Source organism: Quercus suber, unplaced genomic scaffold (genome assembly GCF_002906115.3).
Source record: "Quercus suber isolate HL8 unplaced genomic scaffold, Cork oak 2.0 scaffold_658, whole genome shotgun sequence".
Taxonomy (NCBI): Eukaryota; Viridiplantae; Streptophyta; class Magnoliopsida; order Fagales; family Fagaceae; genus Quercus; species Quercus suber.
In genome coordinates, this window is record NW_027070099.1 from 6,164 (window position 1) to 28,011 (window position 21,848).

Here is a 21,848-nt window from a genome sequence, read left to right on the forward strand (position 1 = left end):
TTTACAATTTAAACTAATCTAATAATGAGTAATGTATTTCGTAATTATATTTTTATTTATTATAAGAACAATCATAAATGTAATATATGATCAATCCAAAACACCAAAAAAACATAAACTAAAAAAAATTAATAAAACTTAACAATGATTAATTCAACCAATATTAGGATAAAATTTTGTTTTTGATAATCTATTAAGGTTATTTTCTTTGTAGAAATTATAATTTCGGCCGCTCAAAACATATTATCAAATAAACAATTATTAGCAAAATCTAAGAATTAAATTTCTATACATGCATTGTAATAAAATAATAATAATTAAAATAAAGTCTTGAGACCATCATAGTAGCCAAATTAAAGGCAGAAAGTACAAGGGCTAAGCGCACAAATTTACCATTTGGCAATAAATTTTATCATTACTAGTCGCGAACCCGCGTATTGCGCGTGATAATTATTTTTATGGTGATTTTATTAAAAAAAAAATTTACAATTTAAACTAATCTAATAATGAGTAATGTATTTCGTAATTATATTTTTATTTATTATAAGAACAATCATAAATGTAATATATGATCAATCCAAAACACCAAAAAAACATAAACTAAAAAAATTAATAAAACTTAACAATGATTAATTCAACCAATATTAGGATAAAATTTTGTTTTTGATAATCTATTAAGGTTATTTTCTTTGTAGAAATTATAATTTCGGCCGCTCAAAACATATTATCAAATAAACAATTATTAGCAAAATCTAAGAATTAAATTTCTATACATGCATTGTAATAAAATAATAATAATTAAAATAAAATTGCAAAAGTTAAAATTTGTCACCTATCCGATTATTTTTGTTTGGTTAACCTTTGCTTTTCTTTCGTTTGGCTAACCTTTGCTTTTCTTTAAATAAATGGCATTATAAAGTACTTCTAGTACAACTATTAAGAGTACTTTGTTCACTACAAATGATTAGAAAATAAAAAAAAAATTAGTAAAGTCTCATAGTTTAACATCTAAATTGAGCACTATAAAAAATCATGCTATGTAACAGAATAAATACAAAATTATCCAAATCATGCTATATAATAGAATAATATTATATTTTTATATGCTATATTTAATTCTTTAGAACGCAATAGGATAACATTTAACATTCAAAGAGAATAAAAAAATTAAAAAAAAAAAACTACAACAACAACAATTTAAGAAACTAAACTAAATCACAATTTAAAAAACTAAACTAAATTGCATTAACCCAAAATAGAGTTTTAAAGAATATAAAAAATTATCAACCTAAAGTAGAGATGCAAGAAAAATAAAAAAATTTACCAAAAAATTGAGAGAGAGAGAGAGAGAGAGAGAACCTTTTTTTGTGAGGGAAAACTATGCATAGAATAGAAGAGATAGTGACAAATTTATAGTAAGAATGTGTGAATAAGAAAAGACAAAAATAAAGGAAGATGAAGGGAAAGAGGAAGAATGATATTAATGTAGAGGGTAGTGGGGAGATGAAAAGGTAAATGAGGGAGAAAGATTGAAGAAGTAGTGGGGAGATGAAATGGTAAGGGAGAGAGAAAGGTTGAAGAAGTGTAAATAAGTAATAGAAGTAAATAAATAAATAGTGAGCTGCATTTATAGGGCTGAAAATTGTAAAAATTATTTTAAAATTGTAGGAAAATTATATTTTAAAAAGAAAAGAAAAAAAAAAATGACATGGCAGCTGATGTGGCGCAACGTGAGAGCAGCAGCATTAAACGCTACGCTTCAGCTTTTAGTAATATATAGATTATGAATGCATTGTCCTTCTAGTTACTCGCTTCATTGGTTCCTATAAGTTTCCTTTGAATGCAAAAGAAAAACTCTCAATTGTTTTCTTTTTGCAAGGAATATTTTCAGCATGAAAAATAAACCCCTACAAGTGATCAGAGATTGCATATTTGTGCTTTTGCTGCTTATTGACATAAGTGTGGCAGGAGTAAGGTGATTGAGCTCTCGCTTAACTGGCACCTTCTCTCCCCTTGTAAGTGCTAGTTGGAGGGTAGAGTCGTGCGTTTAAGACCCATTGGGCGTGACTAACTTACGAATAAAAAGAATGTGGCACTGGCATGGGTAAGATAAAAAAATCAACTCCGTTTTTTAATCTTTGGTGCTGGCAGTGTACAAATATGTAAGAAAGGCAGACATCTGAATTTCACTGAATAATTTTTTGCAGCATGGAATATTTTTTAAATAGACCAGTTGATATACTTTCCTTTAATAAGTTGGGCCTAATTCCTTATATTTGCAAGATTAGATATTCATCATAGTCTATCCACTAACAAATATGTCTTCTTTGCCTCGCTAGATTGTTCTTTCAGCAGGATTTTGTGCAATCTTATGTAGAAAACGGAATGGATCCTTCACTTGTAAAATCAATGGGTATACACAGAAAATATTCTTATTTTGTGTCCAAGTTTGGCTGAAATTTAGCCAAGTTTCATTAACACATTGACACTGTAGATATAATAGTGGTTGATAGTGTTAGGGATTAATTCTCACACGTGATTTTGGTGTTAGTTGTTCAAGTTTCATTAACACATTGACTAAAATTGCAAGTGCAGAGTTGTTATTAATATCATCATTTTCTGTCATTTAAAGAAATGTACCCAACAACTATAGGTGGCCAAATCTCCATCAGTTAACCTATATTGGCTGCAGTTCGTTTCATCATTAGGGCCTATGTTATTACAACTTAGTCAATGTAGACAACAAAAGAGTGATGGGTTATTTGCTCTGACTTTGTTATTTTCTTTCTCAATATTATAGTTGTTTAATACCATCCTGCATGTTTGGATTTTTCAGGTAGCTGCCCTTCTCCAATGTGAACTTGATCATGTGATAGGTGGCACCTTCCAAGATCTACAATCACGAAATTAACCCAAGCACTTAGAAGAATTCATTACTTATTCTGCCAATCTCATTCATAAATTCTATTGACCTGGTTGAAGGAAATATATATTTATTCATTTATAACCTCCATGTTTATATGTTTCAAGCTGTATCTTATCAGGTGTAGCTTGGAGGAAATCCATTTACCTGCCCATGTTACCTTTTATTTCCAGGTCCAATCAAGTCCAAAATCATGGCAAGGTTTTGGACATATGGATGAGGTCGCCTGTGGTGGGAATGCCATGAAATTTTATGCAGTTGTATGACTGAGGATGATAATAATAGGCTGCTCAAGATTGAGGATAAGGTTAATCTTTTGTCACTTTTGATAATCATTAGTGTTAATAAGCTTGCTAGGTTCTTAGAGATGTATTATTTTTCAATAATTCATGCTGCCAATCACTTTAGGAGCAAATATTTAGCCTTTGAATAAACATTCGCGTCACTTCTACCTCACCTTTTCATAGAGAATTAGAGATAGTTCTCTTTTCAATTGCTCTCTTAATTGTACTCTCAGTGTGTATAAGAACATTAGAGAAAACTTTGCAGTTGAGTATCTATCAACTTAAAATAATTTAATTAGCATTAAAAAAAAACTTATCAGTAATGAACCAATTTTTTTGTGTGGCTGTCCTCTTCCTATTGATCTTTCTAGAGGAAGTCGCAGTTTCAATCATAAATGGCCATATTCTCTTGTATTAGTGGTAACCTTGAAATCATATTGTCTCATTTCTGTCTTTATGGACTTTGGATTGTATCATATAATGAGAAAGGCATCTACTTTTCTTGGTGGATTTGTGCACAAGGTCAGAAGAGAAACAAAAGCATGCAAAGAAAAGCGAAGATGAAACTGAATTTAGTATTACCCATAATCCACTTCTATAGGCATCAGCATTTGTGGAGCCAAAATGTTTAGGTTTTGGAACCACAAAAACTACTTTATCTATTTTACCACTTTACTTTTATAAAACATCCAACATTAATAGTTTTATTTTAGCATTCAACACATAAAAATAATATAAACAACTACAATAAGTAGCAACATAATCATTATAATAATAAGAGCATAAATAAAAAATATATTTTAATTATAGCATTTGAGCTACAGTGCACAGCCAAAGATGGCTGTGCATCATAGCTCAAGAGAAAAAAATAAAAAATTATACCTTTAGCTCCATTGATACAGTCCTATTTTTCTTATATTGGTTGCTAAATTTGGCAATATGGCAATTTGACACCACCAATGCTAATGCTAAGAGAATTGGCATCAGGTGTGCCAAATGTGAAATTTAGGCATATGGCACACTAAACACCAAATATTTGTTTCATGCGGTGTTCCAAATCTCAAATTTTTTCCAACATGCTACGGAGTTGTTCTACTAATAAAACAACACTGTAGCATGTTGGAAAATTTTTTTTTTATTGTTTTTTTTTTTTATTCACCTCAGTGTGCCCTTTCTCTTTTTCATTTATTGATTTATCCCCACTCTCTCTCTCTCTCTACCCTCTCATATGTTTGCTATGCGTCTTTGGTCTCTCTTCCGTCTCCTCTCTTTACTTGCCTCTCTCTACCTCCCACTCCGACCAAACTTAGACTGGAATCTATAATGGTTGTCAAGCAGTGTCAACCATGGTCTGAAGCTGCATCGTCCTTCACAGCTCACCGCCAACCTTGACGGGTTGTCCTCCATGCCACGTTGACAACCTCCTTGCATCATCAAAACCTCCCACCTTTGGATCTCTCTCAATCGGCCAATTGTGGGTGTGATATTTGGGATGGGCTTTAAGATTTGGAAATGTGGTGGGTTGTGGGGTAGTGTGTGAATTGGTGGGTTTCGATGTGTTGTGGTTGTGTTTATGTGCAGCAAAGTTTTGAATTTCATTTTGGAGAGTGTTTCGGATTGACAATTGGAACAAAATATTCCAATACCATTGTGTTTTGGTGCACCATTTTAGGATTATGCACTAGACACACACACATATTTATAACTTCATATTTCAATATATCCAATTAACCAACACAAAATTTAAAATATGATATGGGAATAAAATGAATCAAATGATAAATTTGGGCTTCATTGTTAAAAAAAAAATCCAACATAGTCCGGAATATCCCAAAATAGGCTGGGATTTAGAGACCGAAACAATAAGAATTTGTCCAGAACATCGGATTTAAATCCAACATAGTCCGGAATATCCTAGAATAGGCTAGAACTTAGAGATCGAAACGATTGGAATTCGTCCAAAACACGAGAATAGTCCAAAATGAACCGAAATTTAGACTGAAACGGAACAAGCGGTAAATGCACCAGATTAAGCTCTAGAACGGAATATTCTTGCTAGAACGGAAGAGAGTTCAAAACACTGGTGTGCATTATGGGCCTACCCTTTTGCCAGGAATGTTTGGGCATTATGTAGGGTGAAGCTCCAAAAATGCTCCAATGCTGCCACTGATTTCTTCTCTTATTTTCGGCTACTGGTGGAAAAATTGGAGAGGGTTGAATTGGAGAAGTGGGCTACAGTGAGTTGGGCGTTATGGGCTGCAAGAAATAGATTTTATTTTGAGAAGACTCAGTGGCACCCCAAAAGAATTCTTGGTGAGGCACTTGGGTACCTAAAGGAGTATCATAGATTATGCAATTCACAGACATAGGCGCTGCACAGAGACATGAATGGGGCTATCTTTTCGAAATTAAATGTAATTGGTTAATTTATGTGGTCTGATGTTGCATGACCAAAGATGTATTCTGTTATAGAGTGTTTATTTCATCAATAAAGTATCTCAAAAAAAAAAAAAAAAAAAAAAAAAAACACTGGTGGGCGGTAGTGCTATGGTTGTGGCAGCAGTTCTGAGTTGTGGTAGTGTGATTTTTTTGGTTGTTGTGAGGGTGGGAATTTTTTTATCATTTTTGATGATGTTTGGAATGAGGATCGTAACAAATGAATTGGAATGAAGAATTTGTAATATAATATTGGTTGAATTAATCATTGTTAAGTTTTATTAATTTTTTTTAGTTTATGTTTTTTTGGTGTTTTGGATTGATCATATATTACATTTATGATTGTTCTTATAATAAATAAAAATATAATTACGAAATACATTACTCATTATTAGATTAGTTTAAATTGTAAATTTTTTTAATAAAATCACCATAAAAATAATTATCACGCGCAATGCGCAGGTTCGCAGCTAGTTTTATATAGAAAGAAGAAGCACACATTTAAAATGCAAATATTCTGAACAAAACCAAAAGCACTCCAAGGCAAGGCAACAACTGCCATATCAAATCTAATGTAGTCCCAAAAGAAGAAGAAAAAAAAAATCCTAATATGCCAATCACTTGGTGTGACCTTACAAATTTGTGCCTATAGTATCACTGTTATGGTGATGCTAGTGGTTTTAATATTCACAATTACATGTCGCTATGTACAAAGTACTCATAAAAGTAGTTTAATAGTTGTGAAATCAATAGTAAACATTGATAAAGAAAAAGTGAGTATCTAGAAAAACCATACAGCAAGAACAAAAAGATAGCAGGAGCTCGATCCATGACAAAGCATCATCAAACAATGTGATATGGCGGCTTGGTCCTGCATTCTTGAGCAGAAGATCTGGACAGTCATATCTACTGTGTCACGATTAATTGCAAGATGGGCATCATCTAAGAGATTATTAGTTAAAATTAAGATATAGGGATATCAAACATTGGACTAACAACAATTCCATTATAAATACATTTCTTATGAACAGCAAGAAAAGTTCAAAAATTACAATGAAAATTTCACCGAAAGAGTGACAAAATATTAGCCTAAACATAAGCTATGATGAACATAGCTGATGAAATAATCTTACTTATAAAAGGCTAAACTACTTACAGTTTTCAAAACCAATGGAATAGGAGATCTCTATGAAAAGCCATTGTTCAGACTACCAATTTAAGCATAGTAAAATGTAAATTTATCTACTAATTTTTCAGGTAAATATTTTCAATATCTTCTGATACTTCCTTCATTTCATGGGAAATTGTTGGTGAAGTCTTTACATATCATAGTATATAAGATGTAATGACATACGATATTATTATAGCAGTTCTCAAACCTTCTTCAGATAATAAACATGGCTGCCATCTTAAAAATAAAAATTGTACTGCCACCTTTTCTGAAGAACATAGGAAAAGGTTATAAATTGTACAAAAGAAATGTGATAAATCCATTGGTCATGGAACTCTCACATAGGAATAGAGACATGAGAGAGTGGTGTGCTTAAGGTTCATCAGCCTCTGACAAGAGGACAATAGCTAAAATTAGCATGACAGTTTCGCAGAAAGATCTATACTTAACTTTGATTATTATGAAAACTATATACCAAAAAAAAGAAAAACAAGGATTTTGGGATCTACTCAGATGTCACAATAGTGGATTAGAAAGAATTTCCCTATTTTGCTGAGCAAACCAAACTAATTCCAATCATACCTTTAACACTTCCAATCAAAAGTTTCAAAAAGTTTAAGAGGACAAATTAGGATGTACCTCAACACTTTTGATTTGAGCTTCCTTGATGATGTGAAGGGCTACGTTGGTTTTTCCAGATGCCTCTTGCCCACAAATTTCATTGATTCTACCCTGTAAAGGGCAGAGGAAATCTTTTACAACAGCTGTAATAACACCACACTTCTTCGCAACTAGACCTAAACTTGAGATCAAATCGTCAAACATAGGATCATTAGTAAAATATAAAGCTCTTTCTATACGTTACGGCTGTAATGCCAAATTTTCATCGAGAAACACTCATCAGCTGAGTACTCATAAGCACGTCAACAATGAAATCCCAAGCTATACATTATCAACATTTTCCATGCAAGTAAAAGCAAAGCAAATAACATAGTAGAGCATGCATGCATGGAGAAAGACAAAACTAATGTTAATTTTTTCTCCACATCCCCATTAAATAGATACTAAGGAATTTCTAAAACTTGATCACGATAGTAATAACCTAGCAGGAGTACCATATATTAAAGACCTGAATCATGAACATTATATTAATAATCTACAAAAAGTAACAAAAATCTAAAAACTATAGGAAGTATCCAAAACCTTGAATGATAGTAAAAAGTAACTAAATCTAATAGTCAAAAGGCTTCATTTAGCAGACTTAGCCTAATTAATACACAAGAGGGATCAAGGTTTTTAAGTGTAAAATGAGATTTAAGAACATATAGCCTTCACACCCAAAACTATATATATCTTCTCTAGCGTCACTGGGTACAAATAATTGAAGTTTGTTATTTTGCATTACAATAATTATGGAATTAATAATTAAGGGTTTGGAAAATTTTGAAGTAGCTATGCATATGCTCTCTGCCAAATATGTGGCAAGCAGTAAAATTTTGCTTTGTCAAATATTCACCTTTGGTAATCCATCAAATCTTAGAGCTATAGCAAGCTTTCATGAGCCGGTAGATATCATAGGTGCATGTGGTGAGCTATAAAGCATTGCAATGAAAACGTGTGTGACCTATAAGAAAGACTGATTCAAAAAAGGGCACACAATGAGACACTAAGCTAATTTAATGGCTAATTCAATGTCTCTCTTTGTTGCTTTGACATCATCATGGATTTCGTCACATTAAAACTCTGATATCTCACTAGGAAAAGATGTTTAGCTAAAGGAATCCCTTTTCCTTAGAACAATCTTCCACACAAAACTTCAAAACAAGAGGTGTCAATTATGTTCAAAATTGTGTGAATCTCAACAAACAATGGAGGCAAAATTTACTTGGTAATATGATATAGGTGGCGAACTATATACAATACTCACCAATATCTCCTCAAAATTTTCATCTTGATTTAGAACAATCTTCGGTCTTCACTCCTCTTAGGGCATTAAGGCCATGCATCCCCCTCAGTAGATATGACAATTCTGAAAGTATAAAATACCAAAATTTCATAAAAAATTGACATTTGGAACCAGCAATTAATGGCTAAAGCAAACCTCTTGGTAGTCTTCTACTTCCATCAAATTCAACTTTTCATATTGTCGGCCTCAGGGGCGTAGCTAGCAATTTTTGGTTGGGGGGGCCGAGGTAATATTATCATATTGATTTGCATACAAGAAAAATATAAAGTATGACATATATACATATATACACGTCTTCCTGCATTAGTTTTAGAATAAAACATTAAATCTAACCAAAACTAGACTACATTTACAAGAAATAATATTTATAGAAATTAAATATAATAAAGTCACTATAAGCAACCATAAAATAAATAGCAGTTAAATTCAACCAAATTAGACTACTATGATAAAAAATAAATTTAAAATAAATTTCATTTATCCCAACTAAATTCAAAATCAATTTCATTCCTACTAATAGTCTAATACTGTGCCCTCACAGTCTCTCTACTCTCCAGTGATAATTCCCACACCAGTATCTTTGAATAGCTATGGGATATGGCCTCACTCAAGAAAAAAAAAATGTGAGATATGGCTGACATGTCTTAGAGAAGGAAAGGAAAAGTAGGAATTTGAGGTGCGGCATTTTTATGGCTACGTATTGGAGGAGGGGCCAAATTTTTCTCATAGGGGGGCCAGCTCTTAAATGAGAAAGTGTGAGACCTATTTACCCCTACTATTATAGAGGTATTTAAAAATTTTGGGGGGGGGGGGGTGGGGGGCATGGCCCCCTCAAAGCATAACGTGTCTCCGCCCCTGGTCGGCCTACCAAATAGTCTAATACCATTAGGTATTTTACACCATACGACAAAAGATCAATATTCAAAAAAAAAAAATTAATTAAAAGATATAGCACAACAGAGAGTTTCATTTGAGTTATTCCAATAACCAAGAAGCAGAGATAAACAATCAATAACACATGACTCAAGTTACTGAAACTTTGTGCAAATCAGATAATACATGAAATATGAATGACATCATAAATATAAACACACATCACTCCATTAACCATTACAACACTTAATTCACACTAGAATATTATTAAAATTATTTACAATACAAGAGAAGGCTAAGACTTTCCGTGCTGCATGTTATCGCTGAATTGATAAGCTGCAGCATTTCAAACCATGGAATCATTAGATGAGTATAAATTGAAGAAAATCCACTGGTATTATGAAATGTATACCCAATGGAATCATGACATTGAACATTGAAAATTAAAATTTTAAAAAAATATCTCACCAGTTGCAATTTTAAGCACAAGGAACATCCCTTTTTGAGATAACAATCTCCCAAGAACAACTGTCTATTTAGAAACAAGAAGCATCAAATATATTCAAAATAATGCCAATTTCACAAATATATAGATTTCACACTTCCTTGATAATATGACTTCAAATTGCAAGCTATGTGTGGATTAATTTGTTTTAACTTTTTAATTTCATATTTTACCATCGCATCCACTTTAAGAAAGAAAATACAGACCAAGTAAATTCTTTAACACCATGTTCAGTGCCTTCCATAAAATTAAGTTTTTCACAATTTGCAATTTCCAGATATTCCTAAATTGGGTATAACACAAAGGAATTGAAATCAAACAAACCCCAAAACTTCTGCAGCTACACAAACCAAGAAAATCACAATGTCCCAGAAAGTTTACCGCAGCAAACTGTGAAATAAAATAGGAGAGATAGAGAGAGCAGAGTGGAAAGGCGAGGTCTTTTGAAGGCACTGAGACGAAGATGGTTCATAAGTGAAGGTGTAAAGAAACCCATTTTTGTAGGGATTTCCTGAGAAGGCAGAGAAAGTGAGAAACCCGTTTCTGATAATTCCACTTAGTGTGATGTTCATGGCTTTTCTTCATGCTCTTTTTTGGAACTCGGTAGTTTTCATTGGCCCAAGCCTAATATGAATGGGCCATTATTGGTTTGATTTTTTTTTTTCTTTTTTTTGGGAAGATGGTTTGACCTATTTGTTATACCTTTTTTTTCTGTATTTGTCATAAATTCATAATCAGCACAACAGCAAAAGTATATTTCAAACCACTAATCTGACAAATCTGACCTGTTGTCTTGAATTGATAAATTAATAGGTTGGGTTAGGTACAATTTTATTTTTATTATTATTCTAAGCTTAGGTTGGGACGAATTTGACTTGGTGAAATTATAAAAAAAGTAAACAATTTTAGCCTACACTATTGATAATTTGAAAATTATATTTTTAACTTTTTAGTTTGATTTGTTTTGAATTTTAAGACTTAGTTGGAATACGATGCTCAATTGTGTAAATTGCAATTATATATTAAATAATTAATCTAAAATTTATTTGGAATATGATCATGCTTCTTGTTATTATTACTTAGAGGCTAAAGGAATAATGAAAATTTATTTTTTATTACTAGATAGCGTTAATAATGAGAATAGTTCTCATTAATAAAGTATTTGGTTATACTAGATCTAGTAGCCCTCAACACTGCAAGCCAAAAACTTGATTAAAAGATCCCTAATAAAAGTTTCATAAACCCAAAACTTGAAGAAGATAGGCCACCTCGTGAAATTTTCAGTTTAAACAAGGACATACTTTTTCGTAGCTTTTAGATGTCTTAGTTGATTATGATTAACTTGTGACTTACTAAGAATTTATCCTCCTAAAAAATGAGCATAACTAGAAGAGGGGAAAGAATTTGCACATACCTAAACATCCTCTATGCCTATGTGAATATTAATCACTATGGTAAGTGGTTATACTTGCCATGTCCTTACTAGTATCTTCCAAGAATTTTTAATACAAGCCATGAAAATTTCAATCTTCAATCCTCTTAGGACTGTGAGACTATGCAATCCCCTCCAATAGAGATGACAACGTTGGATGTATGAAACTCAAAACTTACAAAATGAATTAAACTTGGGAAGTAGCTATTGAAGGGTAAAGCAAGCATCTAGCAAACATATTGCTTGGTAGTCTTCCACTTCTATCACCATTAAGCTTTTCACAGAGTTGGATTTACCAGAATTTTCAAATTCATTAGGTAATTCATACCATATGGCTAAAAAGATCAAATTTCCAAAGATATGAATAAAAAAAATTGAATAAACATATAGAACACACAAAAAGTCTCATTTGGGTAACTCCATACAAGTAGAGAAAAACACAATAATAAATATATCTCTTATGATACTAAGGCATGAGGAAATTGAAAACCTAAGCCCTTCCCCAAAGTAAAGCCATAGCCAAACATTGTTGGAGGCTTGGCTCCACATACTACATAAAACACTAATAGCCAATCTAACAACCACTGGTCAAAAAACTATTTTGCAGATTTAGGATAGTAAACAAAGCAAAACTGAACATAGTGATAGATATAACTGATGCTGAAGACACATAAATGATGCTTTCTTTGATCATTAAGATTACTATAATATTACAACAAAGAATTATAATTCATTATAAAGTATTCAAAATTATTTTACAAGATAAATCAACCAAGAATGATAGGAGATTTAACTTTCCTTACAGTTTAGTCCCAATATAGACCAGAGAGACCCAATTCTTCTTAGATAATCAAAAGGCATTTTCACTTGAAACAACTTAAATTGTTAAGATCTGAAAATGCTTAATTCACATCAAGAGCAACACTAGTATTTGTAGAGCTAGATTCTTGTAATCTCAAGTGCAAAGATCCTTCAAGTCACTTCATGTGTTCAAAAGTGGCCAAGTAATTTGACACCAACCATATATGAGTATAATTCATCTATTCAAGAATATGACATTGATACTCTTTTTCCTCCAAATGACTGTCTTCTTAAGATCATGCTATCTTATCCAGGATTCCATCATTTTCGAACATATAATGTCCAGCTTCAGGTTTGTGACTAGAAACTTCCCCCATCTATGAAGTAGTTGCTTTCATCGTTGATGATGAATCCATATTCACAAGCCAATTCTTCAGACTTAAAAGCAAAAGCCTCTGCCTAATTGCATCCCACATTCAGCCTTTTTACTAAAAGATGCCAGATTACTTTTCAACTCATTTGCATGCATACCCAAAAACTGGTTACCTGAAAAGTAAGAAATTATTCAAAGGGAAAAAAATTAAAACAATACAATATTACCTCATTGACCAAAGAGGAAACAGGTAAATTAAGATGATAATGAAAACAAATCATTTATCTAGTGCACAATCATCTTACCAGAATACTTGGTGCTCTTGGCACTGCCAGCTTACATGAGCTTCTGACCGTGGAATGCCTCATTATATGTTCAGTTGATAAATAAATCATTTACCTAAATAAAATGGAACAAAGTTACTGAAAATATGAAAATCCATAAATAATATTGTACACAAAAGATGTCAATCCCTTTTCTTGTCCATGATTAAATTTATTTATCCATCTATAATGTATTCAAGAGCTTCCACAACCAAATTTTATGCAAAGATCAAATAATTGTCAACAAAAGCAATAGCCTTCTCAGTATTTTGACATAATTTTCAAGGAAATGCATCTAAGAAGATTTATTAAGAGCCCAATCATCTTACCCAAATACTTGGCTATCTTGGCACTGTCAGTTTGCATGGGCTGCTCACTGTGGAATGTCTCATTTATATTTATGCTTCAATTGCTACATGAAGCTTCTTCTTTTTTTCTTAATTACCTTTTGTCTTAATCTTTCCACTCAGTTTATGATCTGTCTTCATGTTGTTAAGAAGACTGAAGAATATTCAGACATTGACACCATCAATCACAAAGTGACACCATGCACTTGAAACCCCAGTGACACCATGCACTTGAAACCCCATATGCACAAATTCACCAAGAAAAGTGGATGCCCTTCTCATTATATGATAAAATATAAAGTCTATATAGACATAAATGAGACAATATATTTCAAGGTTACCACTAATTCAATAGAAATATGGCCCTTTATGATTAAAACTAACTTGCGCAAGAAAAATCTATAAGAAGAGGGTAGCAACCAAAAATTGGTTCATTATTTCAAGTTGGTAGATACTCAGCTGTGAAGTTTTCTCGTGAAGTTTTCTCTAATGTTCTTACACACACAATGAGAGTACAATTAATAGAACACAACTGCACAGAGAAACTATCTCCATGAAAAGGTGAGGTAGAAGTGAGGTGAATATTTATTCAAAATGGTTACTCCTAAAGTGACTGGTAGCATGACTTTTTTAAAAATAATATTTCTCTAAGAACCTTGCAAGCTTATTAATGCCCCTTATTATCAAAAGTGACAAAAGGTTGACCTTATCCTCAATCTGGAGCAGTCATGTTCTTGTCATCCTCAGTCATAAAACTGCATAGAATTTCATTGCATTCCCACCACAGATGACCTCATCCATATGTCCAAAACATTGCCATGATTTTGGACTTGATTGGACTTGGAAATAAAAGGTAATATGGGCAAGTAAATGGATTTCCTCCATGCTACAATTGATAAGATACAACTTATAACATATAAACAAGGAGGTTAAAAATGACTAGATATATTGTCTTCAACCTAGTGAAGAAAATTTATGAATGAGATTGGTAGAATGAGGAATGAATTCTTGTAAGTTCTTGTGTTATTATTTATGATTGTACATCTTGGAAGGTGCCACCTATCATATGATCCAAGTTCACATTGGAGGAGAAGGGCAGCTACTTGAAAAATCCAAACATGCAGGATGGTATTAAAGCATAAGAATATTGAGAAAGATAAAAACAAAGTGCAAATAACTCAACACTCTTTTCTTGTCTACATTGAGTAAGTTGTAATAATATAGGCTCCAATGATGAAGCAAACTACAAACCCAATCAATATAGGTTAACATACGGAGATTTGGCCACCTATAGTTGTTAGGTATATTTTCTTTAAATGACAGAAAATGATGATGATACTGACAAGTCTGCAGTTGCAATTCTAGTCAATGTGTAAATGAAACTTGAACAACTAACACCACAAACATTTAAAGTGCAGGATATTCTGGACTCAGAACCAAAAGCACTCCAAGGCAACAATTGCCATATCAAATCTAATGTACACCCAAAAAAGGGAAAAAATGAATTTTTTTTTTTAAAAGCAAAAGAAAATGGAAAATTTGAACATGCCAATTACTAAGTGTGGTCTTATAAATTTGTGCTTATAGTATACACACGAGGTTCATTAGTACTCATTTTTTCAAATTCTAGTGGACCTCTTAGTAGGATTCGAACCCAGTAAAAGAACGAATGGATCTTGTAGGATTCCTAACTGTCATTACCATCTATGGAGTGAATTGGTAGCAAGATTCTCCATTACTAACAAACAACACCAATAAATATCCATGCTGCTATTTATATTCATAAGATGACTAATTCTAAATCATTGTTATGGTGATGCAAGCTGTTTTAATATTCACTATTACATGTTGCTAAGTACAAAGTATTAATAATTGTAGCTTAATAGTTGTTAAACAAATAGAAAACATTTATAAAAAAAAAAAGTGAGTATTTGGAAAAACCTTACTCCAAGAACTAAAAGATAGTAGGAGCTCCTATCCATGACAATTGACAAAGCAGCATCAAACGATGTGATATGGCTTGGTCCTGCATTCTTGAGCAAAAGATCTGGAGATAGTCATATCTAGTGTGTCAGGATTAATTGTAAAATGGGCTTCATCAATGAGATTATAAATTAAAATTAAAATATTGGGATATCAAACAATGGATTAACAACAATTCCATTGTAAATATATCTTATGAACAACTAGAAAAGTTAGAAATTTACAATAAAAAGTTCACAAAAAGAGTGGTCTTGCCAAAATATTAGTCTTAACAAAAGGTACGCTGAACGTAGCTGATAAGATAATTTTTAAAAGGCTAAACAACTGACAGCTTCCAAAACCAATGGGATATCTCTATGAAATGCCATTGCTCAAACTACCAATTTAAGCATAGTAAAATGTAAATTTAACTACTAATTCTGCAGGTAAATGTTTTCAATATCTTCTGATACTTCCTTCTTTTCATGGGGAACTGTTGGTTGAGTCTTTACATATCATAGCATATAAGATGTAATGACTTACAACAATATTATATCAGTTCTTAAACTTTCTTCAGATAAAAAACAAGAGCGTCATCTTTTTCTTTTAAAAGTGCCACCATAAATGAAGAATACATATAAAAGTTATAAATTGTGCAGAACTAAATGTGACAAATCCATTGGTCATGGAACTCTCACATGGGAAGAGAGACATGAGAGAGAGATGTGCTTAAGGTTCAACAGCCTTTGACAAAATGATAATAGCTAAAATAGGCATGAAAGTTTTGCAGAAGAATCTATAATTAGGTTTGCTTATTGTGAAAACTATATATTAGAACAATCAGGGGTTTTGGGATCTATGTAAATTGACTTGTAAGATTTCACAATAATGGGTTAGAAAGAAGTTCCCTATTTACCTGAGTAAACTAAACTAATTCCAATTATACCTTAAACATTCTGATCAAAAGTTTAAGAGGACAAAATTAGGTTGTACCTCAGAACTTTTGATTTGAACTTCCTTGATGACGTGAAGGGCTAAGTGTTTTTTTTCTAGATGCTTCTCGCCCATAAAGTTCATATTTTTCTAGGACAAAAAATCTTATTTCTCAAATATTACTTTTCATATTTTGAGAAATAAGATTTTTTTGTAGTGAAAGTTCACCTTCTTTTTCATATTTTTCCCCAACATTATCAATAAAACAACAAGCTTCAAATTCTTTAGAAAACATCTTATAGGCAACTTCAGCGAGGGTTGTCTTCCCCATTTCCCCCATTGCCCAAATCCCTATAAAGCAAACTTCATCCTTTAACCAAAAAGCTAAACATGACTTCAATTCCAACATTGGAGATTCTATTCCAACCAAGCCCTCGGTAAATTCCTGAATTTGTGGGAAACATGGAGCTCTTACAAGAACTTCTTTTAGAAGGCACTGCTATTGTAGAATTACCTTCATCAGTTGAATGTTTGACTAGCCTTAATATTTTGATTTTGCAAAATTGCAAAAGTTTTGTGTGTCTTCCTAACACCATTTGTAGCTTGACATCTCTTAACAACCTTGATCTTTTTGGATGCTCAAAATTTGACAAATTGCTAGGGGACTTGGGGAATATTGTAAGTCTAAAGAAGCTTTGTTTAAGGAAAACAGCTATAAAGGAGTTGCCTTCATCATTTGAATTTTTGATTGGCCTTACTTCATTGGATCTGACAGATTGCAAAAATTTTGTGCTTCTTCCAAGCACCATTTGTAGTTTGAAGTCACTAGATGAAATTAATCTTTCTGGATGCTCAAAATTTGACAAATTGCCAAAGGACTTGGGGAATATCGTAAGTCTAAAGATACTTAGTTTGAATAGAACAGCTATAAATGAGCTACCTTCATCAGTTGAATTTTTTATTGGCCTTGAAGCATTGTTGTGGATACAAAAATGCGTCAATTCTTTGAAAGCAAGAGAATCGATCTCTTTGAAGGGGGCACCAAAGAATATAAATAATGCCTTGCTACATATTTTTCACCAATGTGCTAGTTATAAAATATGCTGCTTAAGTGGATTTTTTAGTCTTTTCCAGCACCTTTCCAATTGATTTTTTAAAGTTTGATGATCCTCTTAGATTTTTTAATCACACCTCTCTCCAATACTTTGGATCAAAATTTATGAAATAAAATAATTTGTCAAAGCTTTCAAGCTTTTATTGTTTAAAAATGAGTTTGAAATTTTCAGAGTCACTTATCAATATAAAAAACTTTTAGACATGGGTAAATTGGATAGAATATACATAAGTGCATGTGTGTGTGTGTATATATATATGTTTATCAAAGTGTTGTTGTGTTGCTATTTTTATTTCATTGCAATTTATTTTGTTAGACCACATTTTCATCACACAGGACAGGATATTTATTTATAGATTTATTAAGCTAGTTTTAATTATTCAAAGTACAAAAGAAACTCTAGAAGTTCAAATCAATTATTTTTCTTCATGCAAGTCAAGTGAGGTGTCAATGGCTATTGGCTTCTACTTTCTAGCTCATTTTTACATTTACTTATTTACTGCCAAGTATTGTCTCTTTGGCTGAATTATTGACAAATTGCAAATTACCTTTCAAGCATTATAGACACAAGGGAAATAGTTTGGTTTTAGGACATTCAACGAATATAAAATCTTTGAAAAAAAAAATGCAGAAGAAATAAGATAATAGAGCATGAGTAAATATCCAAAGCATTGTGTAACAAACAAATCGAGCATTTTCAAACAAAATCCATCAATGGAAATGTCTTTGAACTTTGAAGTAAACCCATTAACAACAACAAAAATCAAGTTTAAAAAAAAAAAATTTAAGCTTTACAAATTGTTTTGTGAATATTATACCATTATGCACATAACAATCTATCTACACATAAATTCCAAAAATCCATGGCTCAACTATGCTAAAATACAGGAAATTTTGAGGGCTTTGTCGACATTTACCTGGTTATTCAGCTTTCGTCGTATTCACTATGGAATCATTGTTGGGCCATGGGATGGGAGGTTGTAGGGGACCAGCTGAGGTGTATTTGTTACTGTGAATTTGAAAATAAAAGTCTTTAACATCAATCTAGGTTTTCAAAGAAGCAGGAAAGGATAAGCCGGAAGGGATAATTGCCGAAATTTTAGGTTTTGTAAAACTTTTAAGAATAAGTTGAGGAAAATTTTGGAAATATGTTATTAACTAAATAGGAGGTTAGTATACAACATTTTTAACATCAATTTAACAGAGTTTAGTTAAATGAATATCAAAAAAAAAAGTTTTTTCTTTTTAAATTTAGAGTGAGTGTCATTTTTTTAAACATGAAGAGAAATGAGTGTTATTTGCCCAAGTACTTTTGTATAGGAAAGAAAATCACAATAATTTCGCCGATGCACAGTATAATTTACTTTTCCTTGCACCGAGCAATGAATGATGCACAATATTTTATGACTTACTTTTCTTGTCTCATTGTCTCAGGAAAAAAAAAAAAAAAAAAAAAAAGTGGAGGAGGTTTCTTGGAAATCTCTTACATGAAACGCCCGTGAGTCCATGACACTGACAGTCACCAAAGCCAAAATATGCCAAGCCCATATCTGCATTCTGCTCCTGACATTGACAAGCTTTGTCCCCCACTTCTTTTCTCTCTCTCTCTCTCTCAAATTATTGAACTCGAAGAAGATGAACCAAAGCTGTTCACAAAGACAATTCAGGCCAAAAAAAAAGGCTGTTCACAAAGACTAATAAAAATCAATATATAAAAACAATTTTTCTAGCTCGTCAAAAAGCATATAAAAATATTCATTAAAAAAAAAGCATATAAAAAGAAATTAATCAAATTGTGGTTTGTCGGTTTGTCCCTTTTTGAAAACACGGGAAGTGTCGGCATTTGTTATTAAATTTTTACGAAACCATTTATTATCCGGTTTCACTGTAAAAAAAAGATTTTACTGAGGAAAATGTTAACGAGTGTTGACATTTTTAAGAAAGTTTGACATTATTTTATGAAAAATGAAAAAAGTTATTAAAATATTAATTTTTTTTTCTTTTCTCATAAAACTTTCTTTATGGATTGTTAACCAATGTCCTACGACACCCGTTAACATGACTCTTTTACTAATGTTTGAAAAAATTTGACAACTTTTTCAATTCTCAATAAAATTTATTTGAAGTGAAAGGCATTTATACGCGAATTTCTTAATAAATAGCTACAAACTTCGACGCAACCCATTAATCCACAGTAATATAGTAGGACATGGGTTAATGTTTAATGAGATTGTGTTATATTAAAATTGATACAATTGAGCCGTTAATAAATATGTTGTGTTTGTGTCCAACTCATGAAATCTGTTTGACTTATTTAATTAATATTTTGTTTATGAACAATTTATTTAGTTGAAACTAAAATTTTTTGTTGAAAATGTGCTAAAGTATGCTTGTACCTTAAAATTTTTTGAAAATATGAAAAATGCAAAAAAAAAAAAGTGAAATTTAAAAGTTTTTGATGAGCCAAAAATACTTTTCCTCCCATTAAACTTCTCCGCTCATAGATAAGCTAGTGGAAAATATTGTTTTATTCTACCCAAAAAAGAAGAAGAAACTATTGTTTTATACTTTTATTGCTTAAAATGGTTCGTGAAACACAATGGGAAATTAATATTAGTTCTATAAAACATTTTTATATGCACAAAATCATAAATAATAAATAAAAAAGGTGGAGTTGAGAGAAAAATTATAAGTTTTACTGTGGATCTGTGATTAATTAGGGACCCCTTCAAAAAAAAAAAAGTGTGAATTTACAACAAAAAAAGAAGAAGTGAAAATTAAGTTCCAAGAATGAAGACAAATTCATATATATATATATATATATATATTATTACTCATTCAAGGCCATGAGGTTGATACCCACAATGAACAAAGACTTACATTCCCCTAAAAATTTTTTTATAGATATGTAATTTTTTTTTTTATAAAAAGAATAGACATGTAGAAAAGTAAGTCCAAGAAAGAGAACAAATAATTTCGGCCAACCAACGGTATTATTACTCATTCAAGGTCATGACGTTGATAGCAATAACATAATAAACAATGATGAAGAAAATTTAATTTAGACCAACCAACTATATTATTACTCGTCCAATTAGGTCATGAAGTTACTTATCAAAAAAAAAAAAAAAATTAGGTCATGAAGTTAATACCCACAAACAATAAACAAAGACTTGACTCCAATACAACAAAAAGTGCCGGAAAAGTTAACGGATGAGTATTGGTTTAGAACTATTTTAATAAAACTTTTATTGGAAAAGAATTTTTTTTTTTTGACTTTTTTGACAATTTTTTATATTTCTTATAAAAATTATATTAAAACTTTCTAAAAATTGTTTATTAACAATTGTCTTAAAGGTAACCGTTAACAATTTTCTTAAAGGTTATAATATGTTTAAATAATAAAAAGAAAGAACATGTTAACGAGTACCCTTAGGGCACTGGTTAATAATCTATTTAAATAAAATTTTGATGAAAAAAAAAAAGTAATTAATATTTTGATAATTTTTTTTAATTTCCCATAAAAGTGGTATCAAAACTTTCTTAAAAGAAAACTTAAGTTGCTAAAAAACCTAAAGCAGTTAGGAAACCATAGGGAAGTTAGGAAAGTATATAAAATCCTAATTTGACTAAATAACATTAAAAGTACTTAAAACAAGGAAATAAATACTCTAAACCTAAAAAAGAAAAAAAAATTACATTAAAAAAAATACCAAAACTAATAAATTACAACAATTAAATAATAAATTGTATCTTAAATTAAGAAAATTATAGCCTCTCAATATTTTTCACAAGTTAATAGAAATGCCCAATAATGTTCATGAATATTAATATCGTCCTACCTTGATATGATAGTCCTACCGCTTCGTACCACAAGCGTTATCAACTTGAGATTGATTGTACGTAGAGGAGGTTGCATCAATCCTTCCAACACATTAATGCACAAGTTAATAGAAATGCTCAATAATGTTCTTGAATATTAATATCGTCCTACCTTGCAGCTGTGTTGATATGACAGCCCAACCTCTTTCTACCACAAGTATTATCAAATCGGATTGAAATAAGATGCAATACCCTACTTGATACAATTGGTACAGATGATTAAAATTTAAAGTTGCAAAAAAACTTTAAATCTCAAACATTAAATATAAAATATGAATAAAAGTAAAAAATAAAAAAAAATAAAAAAAAATAAAAAATTGTGAAGGATTGGGGCGAATTGCAGTAGCAATGGCACCGGATCCAAATCCATCAACTCGAGCATGATTGTACGCAGAGGAGGTTGCATCAATCCTTCAACACATTAATATCCTTAAATTTTAATGTTGTTTTACTTGCCAGCTATGCTGATATGACGACACAACCTATCTTGAAGTTGCTAGATTTTTTTTTTTTTTTTTTTTTT

General features: G+C 31.4%; 2 long non-coding RNA genes across 5 annotated transcripts; both read right to left on the bottom strand.

Annotated features, from left to right (window-relative positions):
* Nucleotides 1-6,143: 6,143 nt before the first annotated feature.
* Nucleotides 6,144-9,595, bottom strand: LOC136064291 (uncharacterized). 2 transcript variants are annotated; one of them, XR_010625932.1, is made up of 3 exons: nucleotides 8,742-9,595; nucleotides 7,454-7,546; nucleotides 6,144-6,535 (listed from the first exon to the last, which is right to left on the bottom strand). It is a non-coding gene; the product is annotated as an uncharacterized LOC136064291 (long non-coding RNA). The 2 variants fall into 2 exon arrangements; XR_010625933.1 differs by having other exon boundaries at nucleotides 7,454-7,611.
* A 2,656-nt stretch (nucleotides 9,596-12,251) lies between these two features.
* Nucleotides 12,252-19,093, bottom strand: LOC111999691 (uncharacterized). 3 transcript variants are annotated; one of them, XR_010625930.1, is made up of 5 exons: nucleotides 18,931-19,093; nucleotides 18,361-18,452; nucleotides 15,376-15,481; nucleotides 13,070-13,163; nucleotides 12,252-12,937 (listed from the first exon to the last, which is right to left on the bottom strand). It is a non-coding gene; the product is annotated as an uncharacterized LOC111999691 (long non-coding RNA). The 3 variants fall into 3 exon arrangements; XR_002881624.2 differs by lacking the exons at nucleotides 18,361-18,452; nucleotides 18,931-19,093 and adding an exon at nucleotides 16,390-16,493; XR_002881623.2 differs by lacking the exons at nucleotides 18,361-18,452; nucleotides 18,931-19,093 and adding an exon at nucleotides 16,390-16,492 and having other exon boundaries at nucleotides 15,381-15,481.
* Between the last annotated feature and the right edge of the window lie 2,755 nt (nucleotides 19,094-21,848).